The sequence below is a fragment of the Oncorhynchus mykiss genome, chromosome 28, assembly GCF_057628025.1.
Source record: "Oncorhynchus mykiss isolate SJ-2025 chromosome 28, ASM5762802v1, whole genome shotgun sequence".
NCBI classification, from domain to species: Eukaryota; Metazoa; Chordata; class Actinopteri; order Salmoniformes; family Salmonidae; genus Oncorhynchus; species Oncorhynchus mykiss.
In genome coordinates, this window is record NC_143049.1 from 22,013,505 (window position 1) to 22,032,300 (window position 18,796).

An 18,796-nucleotide genomic window follows, 5' to 3' on the forward strand; every position below is an offset into this window, starting at 1 on the left:
TGCACCTGTGTAGTGATCATGCTGTTTAATCAGCTTCTTGATATGCCACACTAGTCAGGTGGATGGATTATATTGGCAAATAAGAAATGCTCACTAACAGGGATGTGAACAAATTTGTGCACGAAATTTGAGAGTAAGCTTTTTGTGCGTATGGAAAATTCTGGAATCTTTTATTTCAGCTCATGAAACATGGGACCAACACTTTACATGTAGCCTTTATATTTTTTGTTCAGTATAGTTAAACCAGGAGAATGTTTCATATGACATGGTGAGTGATCAGAATTTCTATGTTTTCCCAACAGCCAAGCCAATGATTAGCAATTCCTCTAGAATCAAGTTATTCAAAATTAGACTGCTGGAAATAGCAGCCTCCGTTGCCATCTAGAGGCAAAATGTGTCCACTAACTCTAAAGTGTTTCTAACTCCCAAACCCCCTAATTATGGGTGCTCTCCAGATGGTGCGGCAGGCTGAGGCAAGGGAAAGTGTGTGTGCTTGTTAACATAACTAGAACAATCCAGCCAAGGAACACTGCCCATTCAGCAGAAACCTGTTACAGTAATTTGGTGAAATTACTACAAGATGATCACTGAAAGTAATTTTTCCCCTTGCCGCCACTTAGATCCATGGCCAAACCTTGAATTCAACACATATTGTCTTTCTGATGTCGAGGTAAAGAAAGGCACATCCAGAAAAAAAGCCAAACAATCCCTAAAATGCATGTAAGTGTTATCAGATGCTAATGAACTAGTGATAAATAAGTTGGAAAGGAGGCAGGGGTTCCAAAAAACTTCCTGTGGAACTTCACCTCGTACTCCTGCTGAAGGTTCTGGAATGTCCCAAGGATGGAGCCCCAAAGTCAGGGTTTTTGCGTCTAAATGGTAGCCTAGTCCCTATATAGTGCACTACTTTTGACCAGAGCCCTATGTGCTATATAGTAGACTATATAGGGAACAGAGTCAGTGCCATTTGGGACCTTGCCTGGTAGGCTGTAGGTGTTTACCAACCCAACAGTGAGCCTGAGTCTTCTTTCCTCGTGGGTTTTATGACTGGGGCCTTGCCCAGAGAGAGGTTGACTGACTGGCTATGGGCCTGTATATAGCAATCTGAGGAATGGTCAGTCTAAAACCATGGGAAATCATCACTCAATCTTACCCCAACAAGCAAGGAGAGGACAGGATGGGGTCAATCAGATTAGGATTGACCAGTGGCTAAACACGCTTAATACCCCCTGAGTGTGAAGTGTGTGGGGGTCAAAGTGGAGAAGGAGTGACCGCTAGGCTGGAGGTGGGGGCTGAGGGGTTTGGGGGCAGGAGGCCAGATTAAATGTGCCTATATGGTTAAATGAACGTCACAGAGCCTGTATCATTTACCCCCCTGCCCAGCATGTCAAGAGGTTGCAGGCCAGACACCCAACCAATCCATAACTGGTGCATTAGAGGAGCTGTGGCTGAGGGTCGGGTTACGGCTAGTCTTGGAGCCTGAGTGGCTCTGGACCCAGGAAGTGGGGGCTCCAAGTCAAGGCAGATCTATAGAAATTGCTTTTGGAGGTCAAAGCTTGTCCTGATGGGGGAGTATAGAATGTGGGGGCCATTATTGCTAGTTTACAAACATCTCCACAGACCGATCAATAGGACAGGCCTTCCCTGCTGTGTTCGGTAATTGCTCTATTGCATTGCCTGTCTGTACCAATGGTAATTTACACCTTCACGTGGGAATTTGACTTGGACCCCCTACCCTACCTCCCCCTACTAGCATCCTCCTCTTCCTCTGGCACTCAGCATATCGCTCCTGGTACATCTCATTCAATTAAGGGTCTGCTCTCCACCATGGCCTTTTTACAACATCGATCCAACCCAAGGTGGTTCATCGGAAAAGGATTTGGTCAGCCAGGGGATCTCTGTTTGGAGAAAAGGGAAGGGAGAGTGTTTGACATATTCCATATGGTGTTGTGTCCTTTTCTGTTTCCGATCGTGGTGGTGCCAGAGACGTCTGACTCATCGCGAGTTTGAGTTGCCTACAGAAAGGGCTGTTTGAACCAGTTAAGAGGTTTAGGCAGGTCAATCAGCTGATCAAACAGCCAATCTCTCCTATACACCACCTATCATTATCCTAATATTACGGGGGCAGTTATTGAGTGGTTATATCGGCTAATCACCTTGAATGTACTATCTTTTACACAGGTGTGCAGGTGTTTTTCACCACAATAATCACCTTTTTCAGATATACGAACTCTCAAAAAAAGAAACAACTATTTCAAACAAGTGCAAAAAAGAAACTCTTATCGTTCTCCCTTCTCCAGAGTAATTACAGGTAAAGAGAAAAAGCAGCCCGTAGAAGCCAGCATCTTTACTAAACCCTAGCTAGCGCGGTTGTCGATGTCTTCAGAGTCCTCTTCTCTGCCTAGCTAATCCCATAATTACAGTTTCGATAAATTGCTTTCATTTCCATGAATGCTTAAGAGATTGGAGAATGACGTTATGTGGGTTTAGAGCGGGGTGTGTTTCAATAACAAGGCGAGGTGAGACTGCTACGGTGTGTGTTCATGTACAGGATTACTGTCATCCGCTACGTGTGCAATGAGACATTAACTCAAAGCCACCAGAGAAACCTAAAACCTCCATGTGGGAGTGCGCCAAAGTTACCTTCCTAATCTCTCTCTCACAAAGTTGCGACTGATTTACATTAGCTGCCTCCTAATGCTTTACAGCTATTGTGATGATATTAAAAGTTAGCCATTTGGCTGCCCACACACACCCACATCCCACACAGTGTTAATGCCTAGTATGAAGTTATCACACTAGGCTATTGTAGCCAACACATTTTTTGGCATGGGATTTTTCCATACAATTTTATGAAATGTTTGTGTGCAAGCAATAACTACTTACATTTCTGTTATTCAGCCAACTTGTAATTTACTATCACTGTCCACATGGGGGCACTAAGAAGCAAGACACAGTGTTTTTTCAAGGAGATGCCCGTCTGTACATGTTTGATCAGGCTGTCAGTGGTGGAAGTAGCCTACTGTAGGTTCAAAAAAATCACCCTTTGAAATCAGATTGATGATCAATTAAATAGTAGCTGTTTTGATAATAAACTCATGTGGTAGAAGAGATGGAGTTGTGAATACATTTCCAATTTAGTCATTTAGCAGACGCTCTTATCCAGCGCAATTAGGGTTAAGGGCTCATTGACAGATCTGGGATTTGAACCAAGAACCTTTTGGTTACTGGAACAACGCTCTTAACCGCTAGGCTACCTGCCCAGCAGAGTAGTTGTGTTCTTGTTCAACTCAACAAACACAGGCATATGATGATAATAATGTTTTCACACTTACTTTAGTAAAACAATATCGAAAATGGAAGTATTATTTTCAGTCTATGTTAAATACAATAGAAAACAACGCATTGCAAAACCTTTACCTAACTTAAGCTTCTATCCAGAGTTCAAGTTAACCAGGCCAGGCCAGGGCAGTGTTACGTTATATTAACCTACTGCCTGCCACTCCCCACATACACAGGAGCATGAACCTGCCACCCTCAGCCACCCCCTGCCAAACCACACAGCCACCCACGAGAGACAGGTTCCAGACAACGAAGGCCTTTGATTGGGCCCCGCAATGAAGGCTGAGATGCTCCCACAATTATCAGAGACATTTCATCTTCTCCTCCCTGGCCCCTTCAACTGCCTTTCATCTCCAGTTGGCCCCAGGGGGAACACTGAGGGTTTTGTGTGTGGTGATGGGGACGGGGGTAGGGGAGAGCAGTGGAGGGGAATGGGAGGGGGTGGTCAAGGTTGCTGAGGGATTGCTTCGTATAGGTAGAGGTAGAGAAAGGGGGGTTCTTAACGTAGTATCCACCTATTTTCCTATCTTGAAAGGGGGAGATGACAAATGGAGATCGGTGGGGTTGGGGGGATGAGGGTGAGAGGCTTGGGGGAGATGACCCCCCACTGCTGACTGTGGCTGTACTTGGCCAACTGTGCGTGACGTTCAGACGTCATGGCTCTGCTGAAGAGAGAGAGAGCTAGAGAGAGAGAGAGACCTGGAGAGAGAGAGAGAGAAAATAGAGAGAGAGAAAATAGAGAGAGAGAGAGCTAGAAAGAGAGAAAGAGAGAGAGAGCTAGAGAGAGAGAGAGAGCTAGAGAGAGAGAAAGAGAGAGAGCTAGAGAGAGCTAGAAAGAAAGAAAGAAAGAAAGAGAGAGAGAGAGAGAGCTAGAGAGAGAGAAAGAGAGAGAGCTAGCGATAGAGAAAGAGAGCTAGAGAAAAAGAGAGAGCTAGAGAGAGAGAGAGAGCTAGCGATAGAGAAAGAGAGAGAGAGAGAGAGAGAGCTAGAGAAAGCGAGAGAGAGAGAGAGCTAGAGAGAAAGAGAGAGCTAGAGAGAGAGAGAGAGAGAGAGCTAGAGAGAGCTAGAGAGAGAGAAAGAGAGAGAGAGAGAGAGCGAGAGAGCTAGAGAAAGAGAGAGAGAGAGAGCTAGAGAGAAAGAGAGAGAGCTAGCGATAGAGAAAGAGAGCTAGAGAGAGAGAGAGCTAGAGAGAGAGAGAGAGCTAGAGAGAGAGAGAGAGAGAGAGAGAGCAGTCTATGGTTCCTTGTGGGCAGCTTTAGGTCTTAAAGGGAGAGTCAAGTTCATTCACTAGTTGTGTTCTAACATTATGACAGAAACATACTTCATGTTAACGGCAATGTTAATGCTTCACAATCACTCCTCTAAGGTTACAACAGACAGGATCAGTAAAACGCATATGAAGTAAAGGTAAATCTTTGCTCACTCTAATGTAAACAGTCAAAGCAGTTCGCCAAGGCAGTTAGTCACCTCTAAGCCATGGGTAAATGACTGGAGCATTACCACTACACATTCTGTATTGGCAGAGTTGACTGTAGGCTAAATAGACCTGTTGTTTCTGAATGGAAGGTAAATTTACAACACCAGTCTGTTGCTACTCTTTCCTTAAGTCGCTGAATAAAGTCTTGATGGGATATTCCCCAGTAATTGGATGATAATACCTCTAATTAACAGCACTAATCCGTGTGATAAGTCTGCCACTGGGACATGAGTTGGTTTAGAGGGAAGTGTCTTGTAAGTGGGCTATTGTTGTTGAGTCTTTTACAAGGCAGAGTAAACTTCGCACTCATACCCCAACACAGGAACACAATGCATGGTTAAGGAGGACTTACGTTCGATAAAGTCCACTACAATGTGTTTTCAGAGTTCTACAATGTTGTTTGACTAGAAAACACAATGCTTTGTGCCAGCTCAAAGCTTAACAAGCAAATGGATTAAATGAAGAAACACTCATTTCAATGCAGTGCTGTCTATGAGCACTAACCGGTCGAGAGTCTGTCTAGGGACAATGTAAAGCTGATTATGTAATGCACTGCTTATAGATGTGTTGACAAGAAGTATAGCATCAGTCGGAACCAGCTCTTTTAAGAACAGCTGCGGAAAACTCTTGAGGTGCTGAAGAAATTTTAAAGACACCGGTGCCAAGTAATAGCCCTGTCTATCTCAACATTTCTACTTTTCTAGATATGTGCTACCCAGTACTTAGAGTTACTGGGTAGCGGGTAGTTGGCTTATTACACTAACTACTTCAGGGAGTGACGTCCCTGCCATACATGAGTCACAGGCTCAGCTGGCACCGGCTGTCATTCCCTCGTAACCCCCCCCCAGATTTACGAGGGACCACCGCTATGGGTAAGATAGTATGCTATGGAAACAGGCTGTTCAGGGCTATTCACCCGCACAGTCGCCAGAACCGAAAACTACAAAGAAGAATCCATGATGACAGAGTAAAACTAATTTTACCATGGGCCTGTTTGAACTTTTTGATGATTGACCCTTCACCTCTAATCAAATAAACTGTTTTGTCTCATGCGCCGGATACAACAGATGTAGACCTTACAGTAAAATGCTTACTTTACAAGCTCTTTCCCAACAATGTTGAGTTAAATAGGAAAAGAAGAACACATGATAAATTAAACACACATGAATGAAGCTATATACACTGCTCAAAAAAATAAAGGGAACACTAAAATAACACATCCCAGATCTGAATGAATGAAATATTCTTATTAAGTACTTTTTTCTTTACGTAGTTGAATGTGCTGACAACAAAATCACACAAAAATTATCAATGGAAATCAAATTTATCAACCCATGGAGGTCTGGATTTGGAGTCACACTCAAAATTTAAGTGGAAAACCACACTACAGGCTGATCCAACTTTGATGTAATGTCCTTAAAACAAGTCAAAATGAGGCTCAGTAGTGTGTGTGGCCTCCACGTGCCTGTATGACCTCCCTACAACACCTGGACATGCTCCTGATGAGGTGGCGGATGGTCTCCTGAGGGATCTCCTCCCAGACCTGGACTAAAGCATCCGCCAACTCCTGGACAGTCTGTGGTGCAACGTGGCGTTGGTGGATGGAGAGAGACATGATGTCCCAGATGTGCTCAATTGGATTCGGGTATAGGGAACGGGCGGGCGGGCCAGTCCATAGCATCAATGCCTTCCTCTTGCAGGAACTGCTGACACACTCCAGCCACATGAGGTCTAGCATTGTCATGCATTAGGAGGAACCCAGGGCCAACCGCACCAGCATATGGTCTCACAAGGGGTCTGAGGATCTCATCTCGGTACCTAATGGCAGTCAGGCTACCTCTGGCGAGCACATGGAGGGCTGTGCGGCCCCCCAAAGAAATGCCACCCCACACCATGACTGACCCACCGCCAAACCGGTCATGCTGGAGGATGTTGCAGGCAGCAGAACGTTCTCCACGGCGTCTCCAGACTCTGTCACGTCTGTCACGTGCTCAGTGTGAACCTGCTTCCATCTGTGAAGAGCACAGGGCGCCAGTGGCGAATTTGCCAATCTTGGTGTTCTCTGGCAAATGCCAAACGTCCTGCATGGTGTTGGGCTGTGAGCACAACCCCCACCTGTGGACGTCGGGCCCTCATACCACCCTCATGGAGTCTGTTTCTGACCGTTTGAGCAGACACATGCACATTTGTGACCTGCTAGAGGTCATTTTGCAGGGCTCTGGCAGTGCTCCTCCTGCCTCTCCTTGCACAAAGGCAGAGGTAGCGGTCCTGCTGCTGGGTTGTTGCCCTCCTACGGCATCCTCCACGTCTCCTGATGTACTCTCCTGGTAGCGCCTCCATGCTCTGGACACTACGCTGACAGACACAGCAAACCTTCTTGCCACAGCTCGCATTGATGTTCTATCCTGGATGAGCTGCACTACCTGAGCCACTTGTGTGGGTTGTAGACTCCGTCTCATGCTACCACTAGAGTGAAAGCACCGCCAGCATTCAAAAGTGACCAAACATCAGCCAGGAAGCATAGGAACTGAGAAGTGGTCTATGGTCACCACCTGCAGAACCACTCCTTTATTGGGGGTGTCTTGCTAATTGCCTATAATTTCCACCTGTTGTCTATTCCATTTGCACACCAGCATGTGAAATTTATTGTCAATCAGTGTTGCTTCCTAAGTGGACAGTTTGATTTCACAGAAGTGTGATTGACTTGGAGTTACATTGTGTTGTTTAAGTGTTCCCTTTATTTTTTTGAGCAGTGTACAACGAGTGGCAATACAATATCGTTGTGCAGGGGTACGAAGTAGTTCAAGTGGATACACTATATATTCAAAGTATGTGGACACCCCTTCAAATTAGTGGATTCGGCTATTTCAGCCACAACCATTGCTGACAGGTGTATAAAATTGAGCACACCACCATGTGATCTCCATAGACAAATATTGGCAGTGGAATGGCCTTACTGAAGAGCTCAATGACTTTCAACTTGGCACCGTCATAGGATGACACCTTTCCAATAAGTCAGATTTCTACCCTGCTAGAACTTCCCAGGTCAACTGTGAGTGCTGTTATTGTGAAGTGGAAACATCTAGGAGCAACAACGGCTCAGCCGCGAAGTGACAAGCCACAGAAGCTCACAGAACGGGACCGTCGAGTGCTGAAGCATGTAACGCGTAAAAATCGTATGTCCTCGGTTGCAACACTCACTACCGAGTTCTAAACTGCCTCTGGAAGCAACGACAGCACAATAACTGTTCGACGGGAACTTCATGAAATGGGTTTCTATGGCGGAGCAGCCTCACACAAGCCTAAGATCACCATGCACAATGCCAATCGTTAGCTGAAGTGGTGTAAAGCTCACTGCCATTGGACTCTGGAGCAGTGGAAACGCGTTCCATGGACTGATGATACACGCTTCACCATCTGGCAGTCCGACAGATTAATCTGAATTTGGCGGATGCTAGGAGAATGCTACCTACCCCAATGCATAGTGCCAACTGTAAAGTTTGGTGGAGGAGGAATAATGGTCTGGGGCTATTTTTCATGGTTCGGGCTAGGCCCATTAGTTCCAATGAAGAGAAATCTTAATGCTACATCATACAATGACATTGTAGACGATTCTGTGCTTCCAACTTTGTGGCAACAGTTTGGAGAAGGCCCTTTCCTGTTTCAGCATGACAATGCACAAAACGAGGTCCATACAGAAATGGTTTGTTGAGATTGGTGTGGAATAACTTGACTGCCCTGCACAAAGCTCCAACCTCAATCCCATCGAACACCTTTGGGATGAATTGGAACTCTGACTGCGAGCCAGGTCTAACCACCCAACATCAGTGCCCGACCTCACTAATACTCTTGTAGCTGAATAGAAGCAAGTCCCCGCAGCAATGTTCCAACATCTAGTGGAAAGCCTTTCTAGAAGAGTGGAGGCTGTTATAGCAGCAAAAAGGGGACCAACTCCATATTAATTCCCATGATTTTGGAATGAGATGTTCGACGAGCCGGTGTCCACATCCTTTTGGTCATGTAGCGCATGTCACCTCGCCACTGGGCCAGTGGAATGGTTTATTGAGAAACCATTCCTATAAAAGCACCACCGCTTGACAGGCCAGAGATGTATAAAACAGGAAGGGGATTCCTCTGTGTGTTTGCTCCTGTATCTCCCATCTCCAGGATGACAACACACTAATCTGTCCAGTAAATATGAAGCCAGGAGGAAACCAGTGGGACACTGTTGACTCTTCCTTGTCCGTTATCCCCATAGGGGGCTGCTGTTATCTGATGCATAGGCATAGGATAGACTGACACACTTGGCACCCTGGTGCTTTATACCGCTGTTATCTTAGCTACAGTACTTTCATTTATTTACCTCTATTATGCAAACTATAACACACTCTACCTGGTTATTCAGTGGTTATTACTGAGTATCATAGGAAATAATGTAAGTGAGGGGATTATTTGAGTTAATGGGGAGTTGTGAGGTAACAAATGCTTGAAATCCCAACTCAAAATCTACAAGCCTGTAATGGAGAGCAATAGAAACAGATGAAGGTTAAACAATTCCTGGCTGCTGTATTGGATGTTTGCATAAGGTTTAACAGACCTACTAAAATGCATATGTTGGTTTTGAGTTACGAATAGATGTTGTCTTATGATAATTCAATGAGTCCAGTGGGTTTGGTTGTCAGCTGTCATTCTGTACATGCCTCTGAGTTATGCCCTTATCATAATCTTTGGGACATAGGCTATGGCTTTTTATCAGCATGATACTGTACGTTGGTGTACATTAGGTGTGTACATTAGTGTACGTTGGTGTACATTAGATATAGAATTGCAGCTGGAAGACAAGAAGTTCAAAGTCTGGAGTTGAACTAATCTTATCCTTCCTTGTGCTCTTCTCATGTTCATGTTTTATGACAGACAGGGCTATAAATCAACCAGAGGTTGTTCAAGATTTACTTAACTATAAAGGCCAGGACACTGTTACAGCCTGCACCCCTGTCGCTGTCTGTCTGTCTGTCTGTCTGTCTGTCTGTCTGTCTGTCTGTCTGTCTGTCTGTCTGTCTGTCTGTCTGTCTGTCTGTCTGCCTACCTGCCTGCCTGCCTGCCTGCCTACCTGCCTCCCTACCATATATCTGCTGTAGGGGGTGCCTCCACTGTCTCTTCTTCCTGGAGAGGGTCAGCCCTGGGATGGCACGCTGGCCACTGGAGATGTTCAGTCCTGGGATGGCACGCTGGCCACTGGAGAGGGTCAGTCCTAGGATGGCACGCTGGCCACTGGAGAGGGTCAGTCCAGGGATGGTACGCTGGCCACTGGAGAGGGTCAGTCCTGGGATGGCACGCTGGCCACTGGAGAGGGTCAGTCCACGCTGACCACTGGAGAGGAAATACTACAGTAGCTATGTTGGTCTATTGTATGTATATATATATATATATACATACAGTGCCTTGCGAAAGTATTCGGCCCCCTTGAACTTCGCGACCTTTTGCCACATTTCAGGCTTCAAACATAAAGATATAAAACTGTATTTTTTTGTGAAGAATCAACAACAAGTGGGACACAATCATGAAGTGGAACGACATTTATTGTTTAACAAATCAAAAACTGAAAAATTGGGCGTGCAAAATTATTCAGCCCCCTTAAGTTAATACTTTGTAGCGCCACCTTTTGCTGCGATTACAGCTGTAAGTCACTTGGGGTATGTCTCTATCAGTTTTGCACATCGAGAGACTGACATTTTTTCCCATTCCTCCTTGCAAAACAGCTCGAGCTCAGTGAGGTTGGATGGAGAGCATTTGTGAACAGCAGTTTTCAGTTCTTTCCACAGATTCTCGATTGGATTCAGGTCTGGACTTTGACTTGGCCATTCTAACACCTGGATATGTTTACTTTTGAACCATTCCATTGTAGATTTTGCTTTATGTTTTGGATCATTGTCTTGTTGGAAGACAAATCTCCGTCCCAGTCTCAAGTCTTTTGCAGACTCCATCAGGTTTTCTTCCAGAATGGTCCTGTATTTGGCTCCATCCATCTTCCCATCAATTTTAACCATCTTCCCTGTCCCTGCTGAAGAAAAGCAGGCCCAAACCATGATGCTGCCACCACCATGTTTGACAGTGGGGATGGTGTGTTCAGCTGTGTTGCTTTTACGCCAAACATAACGTTTTGCATTGTTGCCAAAAAGTTCAATTTTGGTGTCATCTGACCAGAGCACCTTCTTCCACATGTTTGGTGTGTCTCCCAGGTGGCTTGTGGCAAACCTTAAACAACACTTTTTATGGATATCTTTAAGAAATGGCTTTCTTCTTGCCACTCTTCCATAAAGGCCAGATTTGTGCAATATAAGACTGATTGTTGTCCTATGGACAGAGTCTCCCACCTCAGCTGTAGATCTCTGCAGTTCATCCAGAGTGATCATGGGCCTCTTGGCTGCATCTCTGATCAGTCTTCTCCTTGTATGAGCTGAAAGTTTAGAGGGACGGACAGTTCTTGGTAGATTTGCAGTGGTCTGATACTCCTTCCATTTCAATATTATCGCTTGCACAGTGCTCCTTGGGATGTTTAAAGCTTGGGAAATCTTTTTGTATCCAAATCCGGCTTTAAACTTCTTCACAATAGTATCTCGGACCTGCCTGGTGTGTTCCTTGTTCTTCATGATGCTCTCTGCGCTTTTAACGGACCTCTGAGACTATCACAGTGCAGGTGCATTTATACGGACACTTGATTACACACAGGTGGATTGTATTTATCATCATTAGTCATTTAGGTCAACATTGGATCATTCAGAGATCCTCACTGAACTTCTGGAGAGAGTTTGCTGCACTGAAAGTAAAGGGGCTGAATAATTTTGCACGCCCAATTTTTCAGTTTTTGATTTGTTAAAAAAGTTTGAAATATCCAATAAATGTCGTTCCACTTCATGATTGTGTCCCACTTGTTGTTGATTCTTCACAAAAAAATACAGTTTTACATCTTTATGTTTGAAGCCTGAAATGTGGCAAAAGGTCGCAAAGTTCAAGGGGGCCGAATACTTTCGCAAGGCACTGTATATATGTGTGTATGTATATACTTGTATATGTATATATGCCTGGCACCTACTACCATACCCTGTTTAAGGCACTTAAATCGTTTGTCTTGGCCATTTACCCTCTGAATGGAAGACATACACAAACCATGTCTCAATTGTCTCAGGGCTTAAAAATCCTTCTTTAACCTGTCTCCACTTCGTCTACACGAATTGACAGAATTGTCTAGAATGTCATTGTATGCTGTAGCATTAAGATTTCCCTTCACTGGAACTAAGGTGCCCAGCCTGAAAAGCAGCCCGCCTAACTTTACAATTGACACTATGCATTGGGGCAGGTAGCATTCTCCTGGCATCTGGCAAACCTAGATTTATCCATCAGACTAGTGAAGGGAGATTCATCACTTTGGAGAATGCGTTTCCACTGCTCCAGAGTCCAATGGCTTTACACCCAGCCAGCCGACGCTTGGCATTGCGCATGGTGATCTTAGGCTTGTGTACGGCTGCTTAGCCATGGAAAATGATTTCATGAAGCTCCAGACAAACAGTTCTTGTGCTGACGTTGCTTCCAGATACATTTTGGAACCCGAGGACAGACGTTTTTTACACGCTACCTGCTTGTGTGACCTACCACTTCGCAGCTGAGCCGTTGTCGCTCCTAGACAGTTCTACTTCAAAATAACAGCACTTACAGTTGACCGGGGCAGCTCTAGCAGGGCAGAAATTTGACAAACTGACTCGTTGGAAAGGTGGCATCCTATGACGGTGCCACGTTGAAAGTCACTGAGCTCTTCAATAAGGCAATTCTACTGCCAGTGTTTGACTACGGAGAACGCATGGGTGTGTGATCAATTGTATACACCAGTCAGCAACGGGTGTGGCTGAAATAGCCGAATCCACTAATGTGAAGGGGTGTCCACATACTCTTGTATATATAGTATATATCATTAGGCTGTATTTATTCTTAGATATTCAGTGTATTCGGAAAATATTCAGACCCCTTGACTTTTTCCATGTTTTGTTACATTCCAGCTTTATTCTACACCTGCATTGCTGTTTGGGGTTTTAGGCTGGGTTTCTGTACAGCTATTTGAGATATCAGCTGATGTACGAAGGGCTATATAAATAAATTAGATTTCATTTGATATTCTAAAATTGATAAAATTTATGTTTTCACTCATTAATCTACACACAATACCCCATAATGACAAAGCAAAAACAGGTTTTAATATTTTTTTTGCAAATGTATAAAAAATTAAAAACTTAAATATCACATTTACATAAGTATTCAGACCCTTTCCTCAGTACTTTGTTGAAGCACCTTTGACAGTGATTACAGCTTCGAGTCTTAGATATGATGCTACAAGCTTGACACACCTGAATTTGGGGAGTTTCTCCTGTTCTTCTCTGCAGATTCTCTAAAGCTCTGTCAGGTTGGATGGGGAGCGTCGCTGCACAGCTATTTTCAGGTCTCTCCAGAGATGTTTTGGGTTCAAGTCTGGGCTCTGGTTCGGCCAATCAAGGACACAGAGACTTGTCCCGATGCCACACCTGAATTGTCTTGGCTGTGTGCTTAGGATTGTTATCCTGTTGGAAGGTGAATTTCCGCCTCAGACTGAGGTCCTGAGCGATCTGGAGCAGGTTTTCATCAAGGATCTCTCTGTAGTTTGCATCTTTCCCTCAATCCTGACTAGTCTCCCAGTCCCTGCCACTGAAAAAAATCTCCCCAGCATGATGCTGCCACCACCATGCTTCACTGTAGACATGATGCCAGGTTTCCTCCAGACGTGACGCTTGACATTCAGGCCAAAGTTCAATCTTGGTTTCATCAGACCAGAGAATCTTGTTTCTTATGGTCTGAGAGTCCTTTAGATGCCTTTTGGCAAACTCCAACCGGGCTGTAATGCGCCTTTCACAGAGGAGTGGTTTCCGACTGGCACCTCTACCATAATGACCTAATTGGTGGATTGCTGCAGAGATGGTTGTCCTTCTGGAAGGTTCACCCATCTCCACAGAGGAACTCTGGAGCTCTGTCAGAGTCACCATCGGGTTCTTGGTCACATCCCTGACCAAGGCCCTTCACCCCAGATTGCTCAGTTTGGCCTTGAGGCCAGACCTAGGATGAGTGTTGGTGGTTCCAAATTTAATCGATTTAAGAATGATGGAGGCCACTGTGTTCTTGGGGACCTTCAATGCTGCATGAAATTGTTTGGTACCCTTCCCCAGATCTGTGTGTAATGAACACGAGGGAGACAGAGAGCTGGTAAAGGAACACAGGAGGAGGCAGGTCGCTGGGTCCAGGGGCAGGCAGAAGGTCATACACAGGGGGTCCAAAAAAGTAACAGTACAGACAGGGAAAAGGCTAATATCGTAGTCCGGGAGATCAGGCAATAGGTGAATAACAGGAAATCTGATAGGCTAAAGTACAGGCAGAGAATAGGCAAAAGGTGTCTTTAGTGAGGCAGGCAAGAACTATCATACACGGGAGGAGTAAAGACGGGAAAAACAGCACCCCGAATAGAAGTGTGTCACAAAACAAACAATACCTCACAAAGATGGGCTGCAAAGAATTGAACTAAATAGTGTGTGATAATGACATACAGGTGTGTGAACAGGTGATTAGAATTTGGGTGATTGGGATCTAGATAGTGACCTGCATTCAGGGGATCTATGTGTGTGAGAGTGTGAGCTGGAAAGTGGGCTGGAAAGTGAGCTACGTTCAGGGAATCTAAGTGTATGACAGTGTAAGTTGGAAGCAGATGTTACACTGTGCCTCGACACAACCCTGTCGCGGAGCTCTATGGACAATTCCTTCAACCTCATGGCTTGGTTTTTGCTCTGACATAAACTGTCAACTGTGGGACCTTATATGTGTGTGTAGGTGTGTATGGGTGTGTGCCTTTCCAATCATGTCCAATCAATTGAATTTACCACAGGTGGACTCCATTGAAGTTGTAGAAACATCTCAAGGAATCAATGGAAGCAGGATGCACCTGAACTCAATTTCGAGTCTCATTTTATTTTTTTATTTTTTTTATTTGACCTTTATTTAACTAGGCAAGAAGGTAAAGAACAAATTATTTTACAATGACGGCCTATACACCGGACAAACCCTAACGCGGACGCCGCTGGGACAAAGGTCTGAATACTTATGTAAATAAGGTATTTGTTATTCATTTGATTTTTTTAATACATTTGCAATCATTTCTAAAAATCAGTTTTCACTTTGTCATTATGGGGCATTGTGTGTAGATTGATGAGGAAAAAAATGTAAACATGTAATACATTGTAGAATAAGGCTGTAAGGTAAGAACCTTTTGAAAAACGGAAGGGGTTTGAATACTTTCCGAATGCACTCTAGGCCTATTATAAATGTGTATTATTGTAGTGTCATCATCTTTATTTCAAAAAGAAACACAAATACACACATAGTTTTAAGCTACTTAGTCATTTGACAGAGGTATTGATCAGTCTATTGATCAGCACAGCAATTGATCAAACAGGACCATGATTGCAGATCAAGTGTTTCTGAGCTTGTGTCAATATTACACAGGTAAGCAAATGCTTACAGAAATCAGGAGACAGGCTCTATAGACCGCTATACATGACTGAGTTCAACACACCACCTGTTATATTGGGCACCTGCTAACACCCCAAAAATAGCTTATTCATTGTTTTTATCTTCATGACATGTATCTTTAAAATAATGTTTTAAGGAAATATAGGCAGGCACCACATTACTACAAGACCAAACAGATCACTCAATCAAGCCTGATGGTGTTGTAAGTATAAAAACAAAGCTTGCTTTCAAATGATTAAAAAAAAGCTTGAAAAGGTAGTGGAATGAGATTAGTGTGGTGTGTGAAGAATCCAATACTTTAACTCGTGTGCGATACAAATCACATTACTGTGGGAGACCCTCCTCTAAGAGTATGATTTTGAGAAGGTTTGAATCCTAAGCAACCTGCCTACACATTGTTTGAAGTACAATAGACCAACACAGCTACTGTAGTAGGTCAAAGCTGTGTGCTGGAAAACCTTGCTAGAGCATGGGTGGAGTAGACATTGTGGTGCTCATGTGAAAGACTAATGCCTACTTTTCACTGAAAACATAGTAATTGTCATATAGATAGACTGGCACACGTGGCACCCTGGTGCTGTTATCTTAGCTACAGTAATTTCATTTATTTACCTCTATTATGCTAAATATAATACATTCTAACTGGTTATTCAGTGGTTATTACTGTTGTTATCAATATCAAAGGAGACAATGTAAGTGAGGGGATTAGTTTAATTAATGGGGAGTTGAACTTCCACCTCAATCTACGTGCCTGTAAAAGCCACTGGAGGGCAATAGAAACAAATGAAAATTCCTGTTCGCTGCCCTGGATGTTTGCATGAAGTTTAAAATACCTACTGAACTAATAGGCAAATGCTGGTTTTGAGTTGTCTCTTGACAGTTCAATGATTCCAGTGGGTTTGTGTACATGCCTCTGGGTTATGCACTTATCATAATCTTTGGGACATAGGTTTTGGCTTTTTATCAGCATGATACTGTACGTTGGTGTACATTAGGTGTGTACATTAGTGTACGTTAGTGTACATTAGATAAAGACTCACAGCTGGAAGACTGGTCATAAGAGTCAATGAACTAATCTGGTCTTCCTCGTCCTTCCTTGTGGGGGAATTGTTGTGGAGTTGTTAGATTACTTGTTACTGCACTGTTGGAACTAGAAGCACAAGCATTTCGCTACACTCGCATTAACATCTGCTAACCATGTGTATGTGACCAATACAATTTGATTTGATTTTGATCTGATTGATTTTGTGCTCTACTTATGTCAGTGTTTCATGGCAGACAGAGCACTAAATCAACAAGAGGTTGTACAAGATTTAGCTATAAAGGTCAGAACACTGTTACAGCTATCACGTCTGTCTGTCTGTCTGTCTGTCTGTATCCCTCCCTCCCTTACGCCCTCCATGCCTGCCTCCCTCCGCTACCTCCCTATCTGCTGTAGGGGGTGCCTCCACTGTCTCTTCTTCCTGCTGTCTCACACATTAAAAAGGACAGAGCTGGTTGCCTGAGGCACACCTGGATGGGACTGTACTCACCTGTGCAAACAGAGATAGGCAGGCAGTACACTCTTAGAAAAAAAGGTGCTACAGTGCATTGCGAAAGTATTCGGCCCCCTTGAACTTTGAGACCTTTTGCCACATTTCAGGCTTCAAACATAAAGATATAAAACTGTATTTTTTTGTGAAGAATCAACAACAAGTGGGACACAATCATGAAGTGGAACGACACTTATTGGATATTTCAAACTTTTTTAACAAATCAAAAACTGAAAAATTGGGCGTGCAAAATTATTCAGCCCCTTTACTTTCAGTGCAGCAAACTCTCTCCAGAAGTTCAGTGAGGATCTCTGAATGATCCAATGTTGACCTAAATGACTAATGATGATAAATACAATCCACCTGTGTGTAATCAAGTGTCCGTATAAATGCACCTGCACTGTGATAGTCTCAGAGGTCCGTTAAAAGCGCAGAGAGCATCATGAAGAACAAGGAACACACCAGGCAGGTCCGAGATACTGTTGTGAAGAAGTTTAAAGCCGGATTTGGATACAAAAAGATTTCCCAAGCTTTAAACATACCAAGGAGCACTGTGCAAGCGATAATATTGAAATGGAAGGAGTATCAGACCACTGCAAATCTACCAAGACCTGGCCGTCCCTCTAAACTTTCAGCTCATACAAGGAGAAGACTGATCAGAGATGCAGCCAAGAGGCCCATGATCACTCTGGATGAACTGCAGAGATCTACAGCTGAGGTGGGAGACTCTGTCCATAGGACAACAATCAGTCTTATATTGCACAAATCTGGCCTTTATGGAAGAGTGGCAAGAAGAAAGCCATTTCTTAAAGATATCCATAAAAAGTGTTGTTTAAAGTTTGCCACAAGCCACCTGGGAGACACACCAAACATGTGGAAGAAGGTGCTCTGGTCAGATGAAACCAAAATTGAACTTTTTGGCAACAATGCAAAACGTTATGTTTGGCGTAAAAGCAACACAGCTCATCACTCTGAACACACCATCCCCACTGTCAAACATGGTGGTGGCAGCATCATGGTTTGGGCCTGCTTTTCTTCAGCAGGGGCAGGGAAGATGGTTAAAATTGATGGGAAGATGGATGGAGCCAAATACAGGACCATTCTGGAAGAAAACCTGATGGAGTCTGCAAAAGACCTGAGACTGGGACGGATATTTGTCTTCCAACAAGACAATGATCCAAAACATAAAGCAAAATCTACAATGGAATGGTTCAAAAATAAACATATCCAGGTGTTAGAATGGCCAAGTCAAAGTCCAGACCTGAATCCAATCGAGAATCTGTGGAAAGAACTGAAAACTGCTGTTCACAAATGCTCTCCATCCAACCTCACTGAGCTCGAGCTGTTTTGCAAGGAGGAATGGGAAAAAAATTCAGTCTCTCGATGTGCAAAACTGATAGAGACATACCCCAAGCGACTTACAGCTGTAATCGCAGCAAAAGGTGGCACTACAAAGTATTAACTTAAGGGGGCTGAATAATTTTGCACGCCCAATTTTTCAGTTTTTGATTTGTTAAAAAAGTTTATCCAATAAATGTCGTTCCACTTCATGATTGTGTCCCACTTGTTGTTGATTCTTCACAAAAAAATACAGTTTTATATCTTTATGTTTGAAGCCTGAAATGTGGCAAAAGGTCTCAAAGTTCAAGGGGGCCGAATACTTTCGCAAGGCACTGTATCTCGAACCAAAAAGGGTTCTTCAACTGTCCCCATAGGAGAACACTTTGAAGAACCCATTTTGATTCCAGATATAACCCCTTGGTGTTCCATGTAGAACCCTTTCCACAGAACCCTTTTGGAACCCGTTTTTCTAAGAGTGTAGACTGGATTGATTGTGGCTGGGTTT